The 24,150-nt window shown below is 37.2% G+C and overlaps 1 long non-coding RNA gene across 1 annotated transcript in view; it reads left to right on the top strand.

The window, feature by feature from the left end:
- The window catches only part of LOC124162172, a 148,554-nt gene that overhangs the window by 68,424 nt on the left and 55,980 nt on the right, over positions 1 to 24,150 (top strand). Inside the window, exon 3 of the long non-coding RNA XR_006865504.1 lies at positions 16,360 to 16,427. This is a non-coding gene — a long non-coding RNA (uncharacterized LOC124162172). The remainder of the gene's footprint in view (positions 1 to 16,359; positions 16,428 to 24,150) is intronic.

The raw sequence follows: 24,150 nt of genomic DNA, 5'->3' as shown, positions 1-24,150 counted from the left end.
ATGCCAACAGTTCATAATTATGTTGAGGTGAATGTAAACTATAATGGTATGCTATCTCTTTTGGGTTATCATACACATGAAATAAATTGTAGGTATTCTAGCTGCTTTTGTTAACCAGATCAATAGCCAAAGAGCGTAAAATTCTGAAGACGTTCTTTCAGGTGCCCGCCTGTCATCAAATTGAAGCCTAAAGTTATGTACCGCCATTAGTAAGCCGAGATTTTACCTCAAACTGAGGTATTCAAGGGATGTATCTTTTGTGCGGGATCTACTTGCATTTTCCTTGCACAAGAATGCGTCAACAGGAGGAATCAATACCAGCGAAAGCAAAGCGACAAATTATGACTCGCCTTTCGGCGTGAACTCGTCTTCTGTCAAAAGGCGTTGACCTTGATATCCTACCATTTTCATTCGAGTCGAGGTTTCTAAATGGTTTCTTTTTAGGATGTCTCTCTGAGACTTTGTCCCAAGAGGAGCCATATACCGCACTAGTCGAGATGACGCCTCGGCGCCTCTGCAATACGTGTCTCCCTTTCGGCGTTCATTAAATTCCGACTCAACCTTGGAAGGGAATCCTTCTTCATTCCTATTCCTCAGATTCTACAATAGAGTAGCTTCCTTCATCAAAGAAAACGAAATGCATTGATTGCGATTCCTTACCCACCATTAGTGTATTCATAATATACAAATTATTTAGTTTTAGAAATCCCAGTTTAGACGAATGGCAATGGTCAATTTTAACCGCATTTGAAAAAGGCCAGATTTGCGCTTATGCGATTCCAATCCACGTGACGTCACAGGGACCTAGTTTCTATACGAGTAGATAGGAGTTTTAAATTGACTGAGATTACCAATGCATGTATGAGGCACAAAGCTCAGGGAAGCATCTCTTAATAATCACACTTTAAATTTACCTAAGTTCGGAAAATTTCCTTCGTTTGATCGGGTGATAATAATCCATATTTAAGCCAAGCGCTACCTGCAAGCAGCCTTCGTCGTATCAGCGCTCATATCCTCGCCCCAAGGTCATCTCACACGGCAACAGCTGGAACCAGAAATACGTCACACGGACTTTTCCCAGCATTCCCACGTAGCAGTCACAATGTTAGTCCTCTCTGTGGTTGTCAAAACCTTTCCCTCGTTCATTACTATCCACAAAAGAACTCCTGCGTAATTAGTGCTATTTGATATTTGAAAATACTTCATTAATATCATTCAATGAATAATATAACAATACTTATATAATTCGTCGGCTCGATTATGTTTTTACTAATGAAAATCTTTAAAAACTGGTTTCAATTAGTTTTAAAAACTTATTTAGATTAATTTTTTTACTATCAAAAATCATTAGTGCGATCACCGTTTTTACATTTTTAGCCCCTTCTGTTTATCTTTGTAGCAAGCCTGACAGGCTTTTGGAGTTAGACCACTGATTTCATTTTGTTGTCATTATTATATGTAGGTTCGTAAATTTGCATCTTATTCTTTTTACCGTATATTCATTAAAAATTCATGTTATATTCATTCACTATATAACTTTGAGACATATGTAGCGGCATACATAAAAAAGTATCATAAGAATCCTTTTATGTTGATAACACTGACAACTGAGATAGCCTGCAGCCATATGGACGAAGTGAAGTTAAAGTGAACGATGTAAAATCAAAGTCGTAAGTAATAGTAGATCAAGGGTATGTGATTTATTTATGCATGTTAGTCTACATATCAATTAATATTTAATTGATTATCTTTACTCACCGTAAGTAGGGCTTGGGTCACAGGACTAAAATACCTTGTCGTAACTTCAGGTTATATACGAAGCAACTCATCTCTTTTGCAGAAATTTTAAGTAACTTCAAAAGGTTTTCCTTCAATTTGGAAGTAATAGCTGATATTTATTGCGATAAAAAACGCTTATTATTAGGAACAGATTTAGTGGAAATAGAAAAGGTCTTAATCATATTCTTCTGTTTCTGTGTGAAACACTCAATGTCCCCAATTAGGGCCTGGTAATAATGTTCGGGTATAGAATTTTTCATATTTTCCAGAATAAGCAATGAAAATGGATTGATTTTATTTTACCTTGCTGAAATTCCTAGCTTTCTTATCAACTGAAAATGGTATGGAATATAAATCCTAAGATATGTAAACTGGTTTCCTGAATTTGATTGATATTACATTTTTCTCGCGTATCTTGTTATATTGTCGCTTTTTGCAGCGTTCATTAGCTCATTAAATACTGCGTACAAATCCTACTACTACTCCAAATGAGGCACACGTCAATCATATGTTTTTCCTCATTATTGTTGATACTAATATTCATGATAACCTTTGGGGGGATGATTTTTTCAAATTATGGAATTACCCTTTACCCCCACGCAAGTAGAATGCCACTTGAAGAATTTCTTTTGACTTTGAAGGAATTTAAATTTTCTAGATTCGTAATTAAAGGGCGTTTGCTGTCAGCGCACGGAACTTAATTAAAACCTAATAGTACTCGCCGCCTCTTGAGTAATATCCCCGCTACCTCTTGGACGTTCACCACTGAAGTAAGTGCCTCAACAGAACCTTTTCCGTATCTTATCTCGACCTGCCTCTTTCCTCGCTTCCCTCCGTGTCGGGAAAATCTATCATTTTCCCTTCAACCCTCGTAACTTTCAGCCAAAGTCATCCTTCACCCCTTCCTTCCGCACACCAAAAACTTTCCTCGTGGTTTTTGGCTTTTAACCTTCTCATGTAAGAAAAAGTCGGTACCCCGCAATGCCACAGACACATATTAGGTATGTGATCTTTTTGGGAATATATTTATTTTTTTATTTTTTATTTTAAAGAAAGAGAACCACATACAGCATATAGTTGCCATTTTATAGTGGCCAGGTTACAATACATAAAGTAGAGGACGAAGACGCAATATAACAACTAGAAAACAAAAATTACATTTACAAAAACAAAAGGACAACAAGAATCTTAAGGTATAGCTTACTTCGTTGACGGATAGGATAGGGAAAGGCTTATGAAGGATTTCAATGGAAGTGCAAAGGGGTCGATGTGTGGAGGAAGTGAGTTCAACACAGAAGTAATGCGGTAGAAAAACTAACGTTTAGTAAGTGAAAGTCTAGGAATGGGCATGTGGATTAGGGGATGAGAACGGGTAGGGCGGGGTGGAACTTAAAAATTGATAAAAGAGAGCAATGCAGGGCAGTCGATGGTGGAATTGAGAATCTTATAAATAAGTTTTAAATCCGCTGTGAGCCTAAGGGTAGTAAGATTAGGGATGAAGAGGGAGATGAGAATAAGAACTCATACTCAGTACTTACAAAATATACTCATTTCACATGAAATTTTATTTTTATTTTATTTATTTTTATTATTTAATTAATATTATTTTTTTAAATTAACTTTGAAGATGGAATATATAATATAGTTTGACAATTTTCATATGCAAAAATGCACATTACATTCAACTGACTGTTATTCCTGCACATTCAGCAGGCAGAGTTACAATATCCGTATTGACTTATGTAGGTAACGGCAATAATTTTTAAAAGTACTTTAAACATTTATTTTGAACTTTTGTAATAGTATAGGTAGACTAATGCATAAATTTTACTGGATCCTCATTCCCTTCATGAAGTTTCTCATGTCAGTTCTTTTTCTAAAACATGTTTTCATTCTAAAATTTATGTACTTTTTCCAGCACGCAGATAAATCGATACCTCCACTTTTCATGAAATAAAATCATTTAAATTTTCTAGATTCGCTCAACAATCGCCCACCGAATCAAATTCGCTAATCTAGTACTATTCATCTATTTAGATGAGCGGATTTGATTCGGTGGGCGATTGTTGAGCGTTTATGCAGTGGAGATATCGAAATCCCTCCATAGTACCCCAAAGTTTGCTTCAGATATTGGAATGCAACTCGCTCAAAATATGTAGCATGGGAATCTCTATATTTTTTTATCATCAAACGGTGGAGTGGCTGAATTCATAAGGGCATATTTTTACGCCCCCTCCGAAATGACATTAACTTCGTCCCTTTCCTTTAAATTTGTCCGGGCGGCCTCCTTACTTCCTCCGCCGGAAAGGGACCGAATGGGAGATTGTTCTCTTCCCGTCATAACCCCTATCATTCTTCCCTTTCTCCATGATACCCTTATTCACGACCCCGAAACACTCCCCTCAGGCAAGTTTATTGAGATAGAGGGCTGAGTAAACCCAAGCCCTTTAAGCGCTTTTGGAGTATAGGGGGGGGGGAGGGGGTTGCTCATTTTGCGTCTGCATTGTTTATAGGGCATTGGAGGGCACGTTTCCTCATTTAAATACTTGGAGGCACCACTGATTAAGGGCACTAATTTTCGTACAGCTATTTTGATAATCCTCATCTCAGAAAGCCGAGGGGCAACATAGATAATGCCGAGATGAATGAGCCACGCAATGAAAACAATCCCCCTGGATGTTGAATCATCATTAGCAAAGGACTTTTTTGGCTCAAACCATTAATTTATTTTTTTATTCGGGTTTCCCTCCTTTACGCGCGCTCTTTTTTATCCGAAAATCATGCATTGGAAAGCAATCGGCAGACGTCATGCGAAATATCCTTTCTTCTTGTCACAGCGCTACACAAAGTTATTGTTATCCATCAGCATTACTCTGTTTATTGTATACAAAAGGTTTTAAAATAGTGCTCCAAGGCAGGGAATGTTTTGAGAGATGTTACAAACATGAAAATTACAAACATGGCTCTTATCTGTACTCAAATGAACTTCAAGGCATATGTCTTCCTTGAGTAATGGCTCTGGTAATGCGAAATTTCTTCAAATTATTGAGACTTCAAATTTTTGTCTTTATTATTGTATTTTGATTGACTCAGTGCTAGATTCCGATTACATTTATTTATGATGAGTTGATGAAATTGTTTAAATTTATAATTTTTAATCGCTATGTCAGCTGCGGAAAATAGTACCAGTTTACCATGATATTTTTTGTTAAGTGAGACTATGTTTTCTTTATTTTATCGTTCACAATAAACTTTTACACTCCGTGCATCCAATAGGCACTATACCATTTGGTTTACGGCTTTTCATGTGCGATTAATATCAAATTTATCAAATGAAACCCCTCTAATTTCTGAGAAATCATATTTTCAATCAATCACTGCAAATTTATTATGGATACTTATTACAAGCTTGATACCTGATAATTAACGAGCACTTATTTGGGGAAAACTGTTAAATAAATCGAATGAATCCCGTTATCTGTCCCACATTTATTCCCTTTCAATCAAATATAGAATATTTTGAACAATGCACTCCAATCCTGGTTCGAAAAAATGGGAAGTTGCATTGAAAAAGTTGATGTCCCTGTGGTGGTAGCAATGGCTACATTTTGGGGAAATATATTTTGTTCATCTGAAAAATATCGGAGACATTTATCGTTAGCATGCAACTTATCGACTAGCACGATTTATCTTTAGCGTATGAAAACAATGACGGAGCCGAGTGTCGCATGTTCAATGCGTTGAATGTTTCAATAAGTAACATTATCCGGTACTGTTGAGAACTTCCTCCTGACGTCTTTCCTTACACGACGATTCTCTTTCGTGTTCTCTCTCTCGGCGAAAATAAGAGGGGACGGGGCCTTTTCTGGGTAGTTTATCCTTGGATGACCTTTCCCACCAAATACTTACGACCCCTGTATTATGGTCGATGTTTGCCCTAGGAACCAGAAGAGGGTATTCAGTAACATCATGTGAGGGAAAACCCATTACGCCTCCGTTGCTTGCCGCGACACGTTGCGTTTGATGATTATAGCCTGTAACGGGAAGAACACCGTCGCGAGGAACGTGCCTGCATTGAGGAAGCAAGCATCTTTCGCGACACCCACGTCCAGAGTTATAAAGACGCGACTAAGGATGCGTATAGGAGAGAATTTCGTTAGAGAGATGTGATCAGCCACGAATAAGGGGAGCATTCAAGGAAGTTGCTATGGTAGCCTCCTTGAATACGAAGCAGAGCTTTTGTTGCATCTGCTTGTGCTGATTTTAACCCAGCAATTATATTATACCCACGTTAGACTTTCGGTAACTTTCCTTGTTTGAAGGTAAATTACGCGCCAAATTCACTCATTACTGGAGGCGCTCTTTCAAACTTGGCTCTTTAGATATGCGGAAATTTGAGAGCTTATCGCCGCGGCATAATTTATCGCGTACAATCACTGAAGCAGGAATTTCAGCCCTTGGTAAATTAAGGAATAAAATATTCAATAATATATATAAAGTTCGCAAACTTGTTATCTGGTTTATGTTGGATATATTTTGCTTCCTACGTACCGCTTCGGTTTAAACGACCTCTGAAATACCTTTTTATATTGTGTACCAGAGTATTCAAAATATTATTCTATGCTCAATATTTTCCGCCTTTCAAAACCTTACAAGTGACGATAAACTAGCAGAGCTGAGTATAAACAATCCTTTCTTTTTTCGCGTTTTAACTCATGCTTGTTAATGAATTATTTATTCGTCTATACGACGAAAAATTATCATGCATATAATGCATTTTAGATTGTTCATGCACGGAATATATCTGGAGGGGCTGCTAAACACATAGGTTTATATCTGTTAAATGAATGAAATTTGGGCATTGACTATAAAATTCGAGTTATGATTTGGCACCTATAATGTAATTTATTAGCTAATTCTTCGAATTTCAGTCATTAAGGACCTAAGTTCAATTATAGTGAACTTATGGGGATGGAAACTGCATTTTTATTTATTTTAAGCTTATAACATCAATATTTATTACAAATATGGAGTAAGATATATTTACAAGATGCCATGATTAGACTGTAAAAATCTAATTTCCTTTATCAGCGTTTAAAGACAAAAAAATTGCAATATTAAATTTCATGCCTCCTTCATTATACTATTTCGTTAATTGGTTGCTGTTAATTGCCATGTTACTTTTACCCCTAATTCCTTGCGGAATATTGAAAAGAAACTGTTTGAATTCCCAATGCGTTAAGTTTTCAATATTCAATGGTTACATTCCAGTCTTTTGTAATCAGTTTAAAAAATGGGATTTTGTAATATAAATGTGTTTAAATTAGAATTAAATACGGAGTGAAAACTTTGATCAATCCATGTAAATTATGCCTCAGAATTTACTCTTCACCATGAAGTCCATAATAATTCTTCAAGCTTATACTTCTGTGTTGACATCCCAATCGTTATGCCAATTTTATACACTTTTAATCGATATATCTCTGTATTTGAGATCGTATAGGGAAGTGCACTAGTGTTTCAAATGCACCAAACACATTTTTTAAATTAGAGTTCAGAATAACATAATGTCGTAAAACCACAGTTTAAATCCTAATAGTGAATACTTGATTCGAGATAACCGTCCGAAATATGGAAAAATTCAAAGGCCGCTAAAACGGGTGTCCATGTTGAATATTGGCCGTGACGTCACAAGGCAGTAGCAGAAGGCAGCTTCTACACCGTTTAGTTCTACCACTATTATTGCATAGAAAAATTACAGAATTTGAGGGTATCCGTTTTTTGCTGTCATAAAATATCTTCAGATTATATATGTGGCTGCTTCTCTTTTGAGTAAACGACTTCATCATTGCGTAATATATTAATATTCATTTACGTGTCAACTTCAAGTTTGGAAAGAGTAGTACGAATAGCACATTGAATCTTTAATAAATGCATGATGGCATTTATTTTTCGCTGGGTATATTTTGGCACAATGCCGTTTATCTTGCCAAAACTTTTTTTGTAAGAACCGAGTCAAACTAATAAACCTATTTCAGACGTTTGCTGCAAGACTTATTCGTTGCGTATGTATTCACGCCGGCCGGAACGTTCGCCCTTCGCTACTAGAATCATGGGATGTTAGCCTTATTTCCGAGCTGGCTGGTTGTTGCAATGGTTCGCTGTCCAGGATGGGTTCAAGAAAAGATAATCTTGGTTGGGAGAAGGAAAATTCCAACGACTTATAAATGGTATACCAAACTTTGATGTATTTATGGTTACTGAATTTTTGAATAAGGAGGACAGGTTCAACGCTCCATAGAAATGCGAGACGTTAAGGCTAACAAGGTTAGACCGCGTACCTTGCTGCATCTTTTTCAATTAGGGCGTTAGTTAGGCTGTAATTAATTAATTTTCATGCGTTACTTTTAACAAGTTATATATATAAATCCAAAATATCCACTATTTTCGAATGGGTCGGTTGGGGTAGTGGTAGCGTGCACGAGTCAGAGGAAACATGTTACACGATCGACCGTGGTTCAAGTCTACGACATGGTATTTTTTTTGTTGCCTTCATTGTGATCATACGGCGTCTAGTTTATCATTAATTATAATTGCAGCAATCATTGACATGAGACAATTTTTTTATCGTCATTATGGCGTTTAGGTATTTTAGCAGTGTCATTACAAACGCCGAGATACGATGACTACAAGGGTTGGTGTGCGCTAAAATGTTAATTTTTTCTTTGCTTATATTGACCAACTTCCACATTAAAAATGAAAACCACTCTTGCAAGAGCACATACTATTAAAGGCTCGCGGCAAGCAACAATATGCGTACAGGCATAATTAATAAGAACACAAAGCGAATATAAAATGCCATATATCTCGAACACTTGTAATTCACATTACTCCAAAGGGAGTTTACTTACTCAGTACATACCTCAGTACCTTGTACTCAGTACCTACCAGTTTACCTCAGTAGCAGTGCTAAAAGAACCATTCTGAAATATAATTTCAACTAACAAATAGGATGAAATAAAAGTTGATAACCCTGGACCGGGCGCGCTGGCGTATAAAATCTTTGAAAACCAAGGATTTCGACATTGTACGTACATTCTGGGCTATAATGGTCTCGTGTATTCTTACAATGTACTTTGACTGCCTATATTGCGAGTTTTCAAAGTTCGAGGTATTGTAGCTAATTTTTTAGATCAGCAAGATGAACCCGTCACCAGTGGAGTACAAATTACGCCGCGCGACCGTGTACCTTTATATCTGTATCACCTATAAATGTACTAATTTCAACAAATAAAGATTAACTTTTACAAAAATCGTTTGTTATCATATATGCACATATCATGGCCAAAGTACGCATTTTGCCCGGTCGTGTAAAAAAACAGTCGCGCCATAATTCTTTAACCAAACTACTTTCAGTTTATAAATTACGTAGGTCTACGCGGAAGATGCTATATTTTGACTCAACACACTTTCTGATGTGACTGAGGTACCTATTAAGTAAATTATTATAATATCAATAACAATTTGATCTTACAATACCTTCACATGATCTTCAAAACAGAATATCATCGATAGGTAAGAGTCAGGAGCAGCCTTGAACCATTTATTCCGTATAGCTTGTGCTTAAGGCACGGGAATGAATATCTTCTGCAGGCTTTTGTTTCGACATCGAGATGAAATTTGGAACAAAAAATCATTTATAATTCTATTTTGAATTCATGTTTTCGGTACTAGACGACATTTTTAGGAAGAAAACTCCACCGATTCCCGGAAACTCTCGCCGCGCTAAAGAAGGCGACGGAATACAGCGATAGTCCACTGGTGACTACTGCCTTGTGACGTCACATCTCAATCAAGATGGAGGCACTGTGTTTCAGCGCAACATGAAATTTTCCAACTTTCAAAACGTTTTAAAGTGCATACCCCAGATGCAGAAAATAAAAGTGACTATACTATTGTTTCTTTTTTAGGCTAAACTTTCAAATTCAGCAATAAAAAAAAATTAGTGCACTTCCCTATTGGAGCTTAATTATTTGCTTTTAGTTATTTACATTATCATTCGCAGTCGCAAAAATCAAGGAATCATTTTAAATGCTATTGAGTTTGATTAATCAATGGTTTATGATGGTCAATCTGATCAATGCTCCTGAAATAGTTGCAAAGTACTTGCGAGTCCCGGTAAGGCTAAATGCTATTGCATTATATATCACGACACATTGTATTACATATCAGTGGGCCATGACATGACATGTTAGACATACAATGGGGTAGTTTCCTTCATCAAAGAAAACTAAAGGCATTGATTGTAATTCGTTACCCACCATTAATGTATTCATAATATACAAATTATTTGGTTTTAGAAATCCCAGTTAGACGATGATCAATTTTAACCGCAATTGAAAAAGGCCAGATTGGCGCCCATACGATGCCACTCCTCGTGACGTCACAGGGACCTAGTTTCTATACGAGTAGATAGGAGTTTTAAATCGTATGAGATTACCAATGCATGCATGAGACACAGAGCTCAGGGAAATGTCTCTTAATAATCACCTATTAAAATTACCTAAGTTCGGAAAGTTTCCTTCGTTTGAGAGGGTAATAATAATACTTATTTCAGCCAAGCGCTAGCAAGGTACTCTGCTACCTTCTAGCATCCTGCGTCGTATCAGCGCTCAAAGCCTCGCCCCAAGGTCACCTCACACGCCGACAGTGGGAACCAGAATGAGGTCACACGGGGTTTACCCAGCATCCTACTTAACCGTCGCGTTTTCGCGCGCTTGAAAATTTTCACTTTTCATTTAATCGCGAAAAATAGATAATGTCATTCGAAAATCGAAAAGCGTGAAATACGTACTCTAACCTAGCCTACTCTAGCCTATCACTTTTTTATTGCCTTAATCTTTCGATTTAGGAAATAAAAAAATGATAGGAGACCACCCTATTAGAGTGCCTAAGAATCCCCCTCTGCTGTATCTGTCGAAAAAAACGATGTCGAATCTGAGCGTATCGGAGTCGAATTTGGGTCAGCGTAAAATTAAGTGAGTGACGCGGTCGGCACGCTTCCTCAGGAATGAAAATCTGGCGCCTCATCTCGCGCGGCAGGTGCTCCAATCAGCGTGGAGAGATTTAGAGGGGGGGGGGCCCACACCCCTTCCGCCCCTTTCTTCTGTGTGGACATTGAATTCACTGGATGGCTCTCTTCGATTCCGTGGCAAAGAAGGCCGTATCTCTCGAAATTAATGCAAACAAGCGCGATTTATCACTGCTGCTCTTTCAACTAACATTGAAACGTAACCGTCATATCTTTTCGGCTGACCCGTGCCTGATCAAGGTTGCCAAGAGATTGATTTCCACAATAGGTAGCATTCGTTTACATGCTTTATGTTTGCCCATTTCATTATTTTGTTAGCTTGTTGTTTAATTCCATTAAAAATTTAAAACATTCATTAAATTTAAGACTGAAGAAGAAGTGGTATCGAGATTTTAATGAATTTATTGCTGAGTTTTTAATTATATAATTTTTAAATTATAAAATAGAATTGAAATTGGAAATTACTTTAAAAACTTAAAACATTCATGAATTCCCGTCAGTCAGAGGGCCATACACAAGCGCAACTTATGACTGCTGTTCATTCAACTAACATTGAAATGTAACCGTCATACCTTTTCGGCATACCCGTGCCTGATCAAGGTTGCCAAGAGATTGATTTCCACGATAGGTAACGTAGTAAAACATTGTCAAGCACGAAGGTGATACAAATACCTATGAGGAATTCATTTATACATCGGCAATTTCAGACAGTTTTTTCTTGGCGAGTTGAGGCCATTCAACAGATAAACTTCCGTATAAATTCCAAGTAAACGATTGACATAGGCTTATAGATAAATTTGAGGGTGATAATTGAATTCTCATAAAAATTTGAATTTTGGAAAAATCACTTCATTTGGCAATCCATCGAATTCATAACGGAGCAAGGCTTAGAATGAAAGTGGAAACTTTAATGGCACGAATTTTAGACTGAAGAAGAAGAGGTATCGAGATTTCAAGGAATCTACGGAGTTTTTAATTCTATAATTTTTAAATTTTTAAATATAATTGAAATTGGAAATTGCATTAGAGGTTTAAGGTGAGTATTTATTTCGGCTGCTACCAATTAATGCAGTGGTATTACGAGTGGAAATAAAGGTGTTGGAGTTAAATAGATAAGAGAGTATAGAATAATAAGAGAGATAGAAGCACTAGAATACTAGATGGACAGCCAATTTAAAGCAATGGTCATGATTTACCATGCTATTATATATAATTTCATTTCTCTTCTTGTTTGCTTCAAACAATTTCATTTTTTTTTTATTTGATGGTAAAGTAAAATTCGAAGTATTTTTAGCAGAAAGGAAGTGTTTTAATCAAAATTCACTAATTCTTGGTTAACTTTGTGGTATTCCATTATTTCCTGGATATAGACAGTTACTATAAGTGGTATAAGTAACTGTCTATATCCAGGAAAAAAAGTGTTATAATCATTGAAAATTTTGTTTTATCATAGAAAAGAGGAAAGAGTAAAAAAAATATATTTTTGCAGTATGCGTTTGCCTACTTTGCCCCTTGATTTGACAAAATTTCAAAATTTGTGGCATTACTTGTTGACATCTTCCTAAAATTTCTGCTACCACTAAGTATACAAAACTTTGTTAGCATTCATCCTAATCCAACGTATTCATCACTTGTACGAATTAGTTAATTGTTCTCCTTTGTAACTTTTCTAAACAATTAATGTTTGTCATTAAAATTCATTTTTAAACCACAAACATTCAACATTTCAAACGAATACTGAAAATATTGGTTTTATAGTGAAAAAAATGAAATGTATGTGCTTAAACTTCCTACAACACAAATAGAAATTGGGCTCAGTGTAAACCCACCACGGGTTGGAAAACTTAAATACCCAGATTCGATTGGTTAAAACTCTCTTATCCACAGCACGTGATTCATCTCTTCTTTCATCTGAACTGAAAACTAAGACTCCCTCCTCTGACATTCAGAGTTCACGCCTTCTTCCCTGGTGCGCCTGAGGGCTCCTGGGCCACTGACCTCACTCGCCTCTTGATAACTTCTCTTATCACTCTATCCAAAATATTTTTTCCGATGAATTACTGGATGGAACAAACGATTATATGTATTTCAAAAAGTACAGTTAAACCCTGTGTACCCTGCCATATTTCATGAAAACGCTGCCAAGAAGGGATATTGGAGAATTATGGCATTGTAATTACGTTTGTGAACTAATCCTACAATATTGCATGATTTTTCTGGGGTGAGACACCGAGAACGTTCTTGGAGCTTATTTTGCGATTTATGTCCTTGCTGTTTTTCTCCATTTCTAACCAAAGAGCCTTTATAGTCTTTATGGCTCTATCTCAATGGCTCACTGTTAATCGGAGACAAATATATACTAGTTTAACCTTGATTTTTAGTGTGTGATCCACAACTTATGGCTACCCAGTATTCAAATAACTTTTGATTTGATTCGATATAAATTCTCTCCTGATTGTACCAATGCTGCTAAGAATAAGAATTTTCGTTTGAAAGAAATTTTTCCCCTATGTTTGAATACTATAGACACTGCTTGTACTTATAACGCGTTCTTACTTACTACATTTGGCTTCCACCATGATTATTTGGATTGAGGATATTCTCTTCCGTATCTGGTTGACGACTTCTTATGTGAACTTGGCTGAGTATTGCTACAAAACTTTGCAATAATATAAATTATATTTTAGGATCATAACTGCAGTTTAAATGTTTTTGAGAGAAAATCATTAACTGTTTGAAATTTTAATCGTGTAATTAGTGTTCCGATTTTGTTGATAATTATGAGTACTCAATGCCAAATGAAGCTGTAATAAATCTAAAACAATAAAAGGCCTAATTCGATAATAAAATCCTTTCAGTCGTCAATCCTAAGTTTCCACCAGTTTTCATGAGTTTTCCGCCGTCCTTGAAGTAGACCACTGAACTTGGTGAGCATTTTGGGACAGGTGATCCGTTTTGACACAGATTTCTTCGTTGATGTACGCCGATATTATCTATACACCGATCCGCCGTCAACCAAACATTGTCATGCACGAAGGTGATACAAATACCTATGAGGAATTCATTTTTACATCGAAAAACATTTTGAGACAGTTTTTTTTGTTAGCGAGTGGAGGCCTTTCATCAGATTAACCTTCGTATATGTTCCAAGTAAACGCTTGACATAGGCTTATAGATAAATTCGAGGGTGATAACAGAATTCTCAAAAAAATTTGAATTTTGGAAAAATCAATGTATTTGGCAATCCATCGAATTCCTAACGGAACAAGGCTTAAAATGGGAGTGGAAACTTCTAATGGCACGACTGCTTTGATTTCGATTCAGCTTATCCATTTCGAAAGGAGCTGTCTAATTCTTAGTCTCAGTCAAAAAGCCAGTCTTAGAGTTGAATACTATTAATGGGTTAAATTCGAAAAAAGGAATCCTTTCTTAATCATTTATAAAAAAATTTTTAATAATTTTGTAAAACACGCATTAGCTTTTCCAAAATGCACACTTACTTCTTTCTATGATTAATCTAAGGGAAATGCAAAATAAGATAAGAAATAATTGTTTAATATTTTATAATTCATCACTAATCCTAAGATATATTCTTAATGATATACGTTACCCATTATTCCTTTTCGTGCCTTTTATAGCTATTGAATTCATAATTTACATTAATGCGTCCATTGTTAACTGCTGTTTATTATATTTGATAGGATACCGAATAATCGACATCATTTTCAAATTCACTTATTTGGTTACAAATTTAAATTGAATTAGGATTTTATATTACTAACTTCTTCGGCGCTTTGGTGCCATCGTTTTGAATGAGAAATACACACACGCTTCCGCCTGGCTCGGCCGTAAATCTCAGAGTTAGCGCGGATTAGTAATGATTTATCTAGATATAGAGCTTGCTATCCTAGCCCCAGTCGCCGCTGAAACAATAAACTTAAATTCCGCTTTCTTAAATTTTTCTGCAATGTTTTCGGCTCGGCACACGCTGGAATTGCGACGTAACTTCCAACGATGCCTAAAATCCACTGGATGGTGTATTCTCTCCAAATAAAAACGTCCGCAAAGTTTGCGCGGATTGAGATACCTTCGTCAGTCATCCTCTCAGAAGCCAGTATCTTAGCTCGACACTTTTTATCGCCTTTAATCGCCATTTCAGAGTCCCCCTTCAGCCTTCTGCCTTGCCATCGCCCGTAAAATAATCACACGTCTCGCTGTATAAATCTTATTTTAGGGTTCTCGGAATTGAATTCACCGTTTTCGCCTTAATCAATTCCGCTTCTTATTTCCAGATACTTTTATCGAAAATGCATTTTTTATCGATGATTCTCGTTGGCAGTTTGAAAATTGGATTTTGAGAGAAATCTTTTCGGTTTCACGCCGACAGTGCTAGCGAAATCACCTCGCATAATTGCGCAATGAATTTGTATGTGTCAATTAATTAGACAGAATGTGATACCAGAATACGAATGCTGGTGAAACTGTAGTTTTTTTATATCCATCAAACATGCTTACATGTAACAAGAACTGTCAATATGGTAATGGAAGAAACATATCTCCACCATTACGAAAAGATTTCATTTAGGATGTATGTAATGTAATGTATGCCTTATGTAATTTAAAAGATTTTTTAACCAGTTCATCTTCGGATATGGTTTATTTTTGTTAAATATTAATATTTAATTTAACGCTCCAATACGTATCTTTTAAACTTCACGTGAGATAATTTTTGTATGATCACTGGGATAAATTTATATATATAAGATTCTATTATCAACTATTTATTCCATCTGAAATACGAATAATAAAAATAATATTAACAATGGTCCATATCCTCTATAGAAATAGTAATAGTATGCAAGAAATGAAAATAATTGTTGTTATTATTGACATTTTTGATTTTGAGGGGATTTGCCGGCCTCGGTGGCGTCGGGGTAAAGTCCTCGACTGCCAAACCGAAGGTCGCGGGTTCGCGTCCCGCCTGGGTAAGTTACCCTTATCCAGGGCATGGGCGTGTGTGAATGTCCTTCATTGTTAATTGTTAATTCCCCATTGTAAAGGCCGTAAATGTGCTGTTTATGGGGTAATGGAAATAAATAAAATAAATAAATAAATAAATAAAATAAATTTATTTTTAAGTGAAGAGCTAATGTGGCACAAAAATGTTTACCGATGGTTTTAATTATAAATCTACCTACTAAAAGTAAGCTCTTCTTGAATGAATTTTTCTTTTGTTTCGTCACAATGGAACAGCTTAGAAAATCGGGGCGTAAGAGTGAAATATCATAATAAATTTAGTAGACCAATGGAATGTCTATCTTTTAAAAATTGCTCTTTTTATCATAACGGAACAGATCCAAGCATAAGAATACGCAACAATTTTAATCAAATTTTGAGGAATCATTTGGAATGTTTCTCGTTCATGGCATAATTTGTTGCTTCAAATTGTATATGTAGTTCGTGTATCACATTTTTTCCTTCTTTTTCAGATGGAAGAGTGGCACAGCGGCTGTTTTTTTAGTTCAACACACTGCCCTTTATGCCTCAACCACGCAAAGTAAGTACCTATCCAAATTATCCCCTAAAATCTGTTTCATTGAAGTCCTCGTTTCGAAAGCATTTAGCAGCTTCCCCAGAAAATATTCGTTGAAAAATATTTTAGTTCACCTTTATGTAATTGATTCAAAGAAAGATAATTTTATTCTTTACGGTCTCTCTTCACATGTTCAAAATGTTCTTCCTCATACTTCGTCTTGAAAATGTTGTGTCAGGGACAGGGGACTTGTCATACTGTTTACGATTGTTGTTTTCACCGCAATAGACTGGTTTTTACGCCTTCGTAGCGTAAAAAACCCTCAACTCAACCTCTAAACCTGTGTTTCGAGGACTACCTGTTTCATATATGTATATATATTGGAACATTAACAGAAAAACTAAAAACATCCCTTCTGATGATGCTATAAAAAAGAGAAGGCAGCAGAGCAAACTTTCATTTCGGTCCACCTGACGCAGAGCGCTCTTCCTCTGTTTTGAACGGAGGGAAAAAATTCATACGTGAATCGCACGCCGGAGAGGAGACGCGCGTCTTCCCAAAGTCCCTCCTCCCTGAAATTATTTACATTCGAGAGCTCTTTTTTAAAATTCCGCCGCCGTCCATCCATTAAAGACTTTTGCGAATGAAGGCACTCGCTCCGTCTACTATTTATTTTTAATTTTGTCTCCGCTCTGACGTCTCGAGGAGGGTTATTTTTTTATAAAAAATGCGAGGGGAAGAGAAGGAAGAGAGGAGGTGAAGGGGCGGGGGGGGAGGGGTCGTCACAGTCCCAAAAACTCTCGTTGTTGGCGGTGGGGAGGGAGGGAGGGAAGGGGTAGTTTATTTAATCACCTCATCTCGTCCGTCTCAGAGCTTAATTAGCGGCTGGTCGTGTTCGAATGGGGTGGACGCTTTTTTCCCCGTTGAGGGTGTGGGGGGGGGGGGGTTAGGGGGTAGGGGGTGGGGGTGGGAGGGGTAAATTCTTGGTCCCTCTCCTCATGTGCCCCTCATAGTCGGAAGCCGTGCCGGAATCGCCTCGCCTCTTTCTCACCGCTAACTCTTCCTTCCATCGCCTCCTCCAGCCAACTTTCCCATCCCACCCTCGACCGACGCCCTACACTTAAAGGACGTGCTACATGTAATCACTGATTTCAGCCGAAACGGCATCCGTCTACCCGGTAAGAACAGCTTTTAGTGACAAGTTTTGTTGTCTTACTACTACTAATACGTACATGCATTACTAACATTCTACGGAAGACAACAGTACCAATCAATTTTCAATAGGGTGGTTGACTTTTGTTGTCTATTTAGAATGGGGAACTTGCATGAATTTGTTTTATTTCACAGGCGGACAGAAAATTATTTTCTGAAGACAACAAAGAAAACCGCATGTATATCTGAGTTTTCCTTCGCGAGATATTCAATGATAAACATTACGAATTTTAAAGCGCGGGAAAAACACCCTCACCCCCCAAGCCACTGCCGACGAAGCCTCGATGACGTCAAAGGTGCCTAAACATCACGCGAAGCTATTGTTGTGATTGTTTGTAATAGTTGCCAGCAGTTGTGAGAGCTTCGTTTGTTAGACGTGTTGATTATTTTATATTTAAAGATAAATATCCGACGATAGAAGCTTGGAAGCCCTCATATTTTGCATTATTTATAATATTAATATCTGAGTAAGGGCATAAAATATAAAACTGGAGCAGTTAAACCAAAAATTTTATAATACCTAAATAACATCGTTGTAGGAGTCTGAGCCACGGCCGTTGGAAGGGGGATGTACGTTACTTGTAAGTTGATGTTATCGACGGCATATCATTCATTAAAGTATGTAATTAGAACGATTTTGATGTTTACTAATGTCCGCTTAGCTTTTATATGCAATAACTTCATCCGTTTATTCGTAGGTACCGGAGAATTCGTCATTTAGGACTGTCTTTGCTTGTATTATGGGGTGAATTCCAGTCAATGCAACTTTTGCTCGCTGATTGGAGGCATCTAGGAACATTTTTGTGCCAAAATAGTGTTATTTTCAACGTGACATCTCCCGTTAAGCTACTGCTAATAATCACAGTGCCAGTGGTTGTTATGCATAAAGTTTGACAAGGTTGAAAAATATCGGCCAAGAGTTATCAGTGTTCCATCGTGATTGAATTGTAATAATTGCTATTACGCTATCGATAAATGTCTAACAGTAGTGTAAAAATTGTCAGTGGCGTGCTAATCTCCGTTGTTCACCGTAGATATGACATTTCACGATCACGCTATTGAAATAAAAACTGTGTGTGAAGTTTGTTATTCCATTATTTCAACGAATAGTAGTGAGAAAAGTCACCTGTGTCACTTGTGTGTGCTAATTTAAGGGTTTAAATCAGTGAATAAATAGTTGTTTTCATCATAACGAGTTCTGTTATTGTAAGTTGTACGTGATGAATATAAGTATGTGACAGTGACTTCCAGTTTTTGATAAGAGTATTTGCCTATTTACCAGTATACTTTTATGGTATATTCAAGTATATTGTTTATGGATTTAACTATATTATTGAAATAGGTTGTAGCTTGTGTGTGTGTTGGCAGCGGAACCGATTCGCGATCTCCCATGTGGATAGTGTGCAGACTGTTTTGCTGTGAATTCGTACCGTAGGACGGATAGGACTACCTTCTCCGCTAATTCGGCGTTGCCAAATTCAACAGCACAGCTTACTCTAATGTCAACAGCACAGCTTACGATCGTTATCCTCCAGTATTACAAGTTTCTTTTACATCTCGATTTGCCGCCGACGTATAGCAATAATTTGTCTTAACAAATTCCATGAGGGTCGTGGCATCAATTTTTGGTGTCCTAAAAAAAGGCTGGTGTTCTAACACCCCATGCCACACGCCTTTTAGGCGGCTTGCGGGGTATTATGTAGATGTAGATGAATTTCAGGTGTACTATTCGAACGAGTGGCAACGTTATCATCCATTTTTCTGATAACTAAAACATACGAAGTGAAACGCTTGTACTTCATCATCCCGATGCCGCATTATTTATATCCCAAGTAATAATCTAGGTGCAATATCAATAGGAAAACTTGCCCAAGAATAACAGAACAAAATAAAGTGACGATGAGCGGCTAAATAATCCCTCAAAACAAATTTTACACCATGCGCTCAGCGTATTTCCCAACTCACTACGGTTGTTTAGGCACCTATGACGTCACGCCAGGCCTCGGCAACGCTCGGGTGTCTTCGCGCAGTGGTCGGCTCAGAGAAATTTTTCTCGATTTTAAATGCAATTTTTTAATTTCTTTTGATGTTGAATGCAGAAACTGAGGGTATTTTTGCGAGCTAATGTATCCATTTGACTTAAAAAAAATAGTTTTTAGAGCAATCTACGACCCATGCAAGTTCCTCATTCTGCTATTGATGCAGCTTTATATTTTCTATTAGTGTATGCAGCTTGTAGTTTCAAACTTGCACAAAAATAATGTGATGGCTGTTTTGCGAATTTTTTCGGATGCACCAAAAAAGTCGATGGCCACAAAGGTTTACTGAATTAACTTAAACTGGTTAAAATATTTACTAGAGCAAATTTTAATATATATTGAAAGATTTATCTACTCTCTGAAATACTAATTTATCAGTTGAAATTAATTTTTTTTTTAAATTTTCATTCCCACGTGACAGCATACGTAAGTAACCCTCCGCCCGCTAATAGTACCGAGTAAATATAAATTCATTCCACAACAGATATTTCTTATGGAGCGAAAAGCTATCAACAGAAAAACACAAAAAATTGTTAATTATTTTCGTGACTTTTATCGCAAGATAGACGCATCTTTCGATTCCCACCCCCGTCCGACCAATCTGCACCATCAACTTCGATTCGAGTGTCGATACGGACGGCTCTCGTTGTGGAGTGCTTGGTTCGTTGGCTCCCGAAGCGGGAAGAAGGACGGGGGGAGAAATTTGGATCGATCCTAACGGTCAGATTACGATATTGAATGTTTCAAAGAGCGTAATTGCTTCCACCGCTGAGGCGTGCGTGGGGGTTGCCTCTCTCCTCTTCGGCGTCAACCTCTGCAAAGGACTCCTTCCTCCTCGGCTCACTCACGAGGGAATTTATATCTCCTCCCTCCTCTCTTCCAGCCGAAAACAATCTTTCATGCCTCGTCTTTATCTTATTTCCTCCTCCCCTCCCATTCACTTCGACTCTTCTTTTTTTTATTACGGCCGCAGTGAGCGCGTAAAGCATACCCACTGCTGATGGGGCGAAACCTTCCTGAATGTTGGCTCTGGCCTATTTTCACTCTGACCGCAAACTCTTCACCAACTCATCCCTCACGTTCCATTCCAGTTTCGATTCAATTGCGATCTTTTTTTCGGCTCGCACGCAACGAAAAAATTGGATGGCAATTGTTTTCTCCTCTCTCTGATGTTGCCCTGTTGTTCTTTTTTTCTTCACTCCCCACATGTTTCACGCGCCTCGTTTGGGACCTAATTACCCCGCCTACATCGATCTATATCTAGCATCATTAAATATCCATTCGTTTTATTTATTTTTTTTCATCTCGATCCACGAGGATTCCTGTCGTTATATTAAAAGAACCGTAAATGTGGGACTTTCCACTCTGCCTGCGTCGTTTTTCAGTATAATGCGCGGATTCCGATTATCTTGTAACGGGGTCGGCGTCGTAAAATCGACTCGAAATACGATTCCAGAGAAGCCAATGAATTATATTTCCATTTTCCGATCGAATGACATCTTAAAAATTCTATCCCATTTCAAGATAGGCGTTTAAATCGGCCCCTTTGATGTCTCATTGGAACCTATCGCCCGTCTATAAACAGCGATCGAATCTGGTGGATTCATTGGTTGGCCTATCTATAATTAGATTACTCGAAAGCTAGGATCGCGTTTCTTTTTATTCTCTGATCCCATTCCGGTTTTACTTCCGCAATTAATTTTATACCGTGCAGTGGCATTCTATTAACTTAATTAATTGCTTATTTAATTTTTATTTTCGTTTTGCTTAGTTGAGCTTTCGTAAATATTTATTCATCCTTCAGTAGAGCTCCATGGTCTATCGTTAGTTACTGAAAATATTTTCTTGCATTTATGTGTCATTATTTTTCTACCATAAAGAGCTATACATTTTCATTGAAAAGCTTATATTTTGTCTTAAAGGAACCAGGTTTTATTTCGTCAAAAATCTTGTATGTTCAACTTTTATGTTTTCTTGGTTATTGGTGGTCTTTAAGAGCCATTAATATTTGTACTGTCACATTCTCAATATCACTTTGACGGACATTTCCAGTTAGGAAATTCGAGTAGAACGACTATTCCGGGAATGAGTTCTGAAATCCATTAACTATAAGATAAACAACCAAATTATAATATTTACCTACAAATATATTCATATTTACGTGAAAAATATTCAGTTATTCATATCATTTTGAGCAAACGCATACGTCTGGCTTTAAGCCGGAAAATATGGGATACTATGCAAAAAGCGTGAAAATGTATTAGGTTTTCCATTTTTTATAAGATAAATGGCAATTCTTTATATCTTCCTGCAAATACCTCCAAATTCACGAGCAAAATATTCGGCTATTTCTAAGATTTTCAGCCAACGTAGTACTATGTACATTTTTTAGAGGCACCATTGCATCGAACACGTTTAAGAATGACATTAAAATTTCTGAGCATTTTTTTAGATGCTGGGATTTGTTAATTTCAATTTTTTGAGAAATAAAATACTTTTTTGTTAGCTCTGACTGCATTCGTTACTTGTTTTCAAGGAACATTCGTTTCCTTTCAACAGTAGGAAATGGTGTGAGAAATTGGAAAAGCTACATACCTGTATTTCCCTTTGGGCTAATTATCTCATCGTTAATGTATTGTGGGATATATTTTCCAAATTCATTTTCAGCTGGCGTCGTAACGCATGTTTTCCCGGTTTCAGGAAATAAGCCAATTTTCCGCAAATTTGGTGCGACCGAGCGCGGAATTTGAGCTGCGGAAAATAATTTTAACGTGAATCAACTAGACATTAACTAGATAAAAAAATTAACTAGATATTTTAGTTCGGGACAAATGAAGTACATCATATCCTATTGGCAAAACAGTGCTTTATCTGCCACTTATTGCTTATATTTAACATGACCTTTTCAAATGCCTTCAATATACTTAATTTCCATCACGGTTTCTGTAAATACGTGTGCATTAAATGCTCGCAAATCATAGAAAGACAATACTATAACCATCCTGATATGCTCCGTCACGAGGTGTCTTTGAAGAATGGGCACTAAATAAGTTATCTACGAGCTAGGAAGCACTTGACGAAAATCTTAAAGTGGTAGCAGCGGAGATTTTAATGGAGTTGTCTCGTTCCCACCCTTTAACGAGTGAATGGATAGACGGGCTTTAGTGCCGGGCGTTTTTAAGTGCGAAAAAATGCCGGACTTGCAGATTAATCTGCGAAATCTTTAGCTCGGGGCCTTTAATTTCCCTCCCGCTGCTCCTTCCTCACCAGAAGTGACGGCTGAAATGGCCTTTGCTCCCCAAAGATAAGAACCCCCTCTCCGATCACGAAGTGTGAATAAATTTTTGGCGAGAATCGGCGCGAAGAGAAATGCCTACACGGTCAAAGTGAAACGAAGGCCGGAGGTTGGTTATGCCGCTCCACATATTTCGTATCTTTTTGATTGATCTCAATAATCATCAACATCTCGGGCAGCTAAACATTGACTGGACCGCAGTGAGAAATTGATATGATGAAAATTAGTTTCCGCCCGCTGTACCTCGGCGAATTATCTCGAGGAATAAGAGATGGATTTTCACTCAACCGTGAGGCTAAACTTCCCACTAAGTGCCTCAGGACGGAGAAAATGGGATAAAATTTCTTCATTTTCCCTCCTCTTTGCGGATTATCAACCACTAGGGCTCAATTTTCAAGAAAAAATCGAGTTTGTATTCCGTCCCTTGCTTTCGAGGGCACCTAAGCCGGAAAGTATCGTTTAACCTTTTGCGATGCATCTCCACATTTTCAGCTCGACTTAAGCGCTACAATCGAAACTTTAACGCATACTAGGATGCCTATTTATCTACAGGTACAATCTCTCGGTATATATCCGATTTCTACTTGTATTATGCTGGTGAAATAGGTGCAGAATGAATACGTAAGCAATTTCAATGCCGTAGCGTTGTGAGAGAAGTTCTACACAAAATTTACAAGTTTCATACATCCTTTTCTTTTAATGCTTACGATGGATTCGTTAAAATATGTTTTTCAATCATGTACGCAGTGCATGAGGTTTTCCAAACGAAATAGTGGTAAAAATCGATGGGGATTTATTTGAGTTTCTTGCTTCTCCACTCTCTTATTACGGTATGTTTATTCTTCGTTGCTATTCATTCAAATGCTCAACTTTGTCCTTATTTGTCGATAAAACTGTTCCTAATATTCAAAGTCAAAAACAGAGAAGACAGAACTCCCTTTTAAAATCATTTTTCTGTGTTCCGCCCAAACTGTAATCTTTGCTTTAAGTTCAAAAGTGAAATTTATAGCGCTAGCGATGAATTTACGTGGGTACCAAATTACTAACAACGGCTAAGTAAAGTTAAGCTGGTTAAACATTCTAATAAATACTAGCGTGAGGACCTGTCGTAATTATGTGGGGAATGAAATAAATGGGGATAATATTAAATAAGCAGATAAGTCCCTGGTCATGGCATGTAAAGTACATTGAGTAACAAGTT

The sequence above is a fragment of the Ischnura elegans genome, chromosome 7 (genome assembly GCF_921293095.1).
Source record: "Ischnura elegans chromosome 7, ioIscEleg1.1, whole genome shotgun sequence".
Lineage (NCBI taxonomy): Eukaryota > Metazoa > Arthropoda > Insecta > Odonata > Coenagrionidae > Ischnura > Ischnura elegans.
Note: the sequence above shows the minus strand (reverse complement) of the source record. Positions and strands in the feature narration are given on the sequence as shown.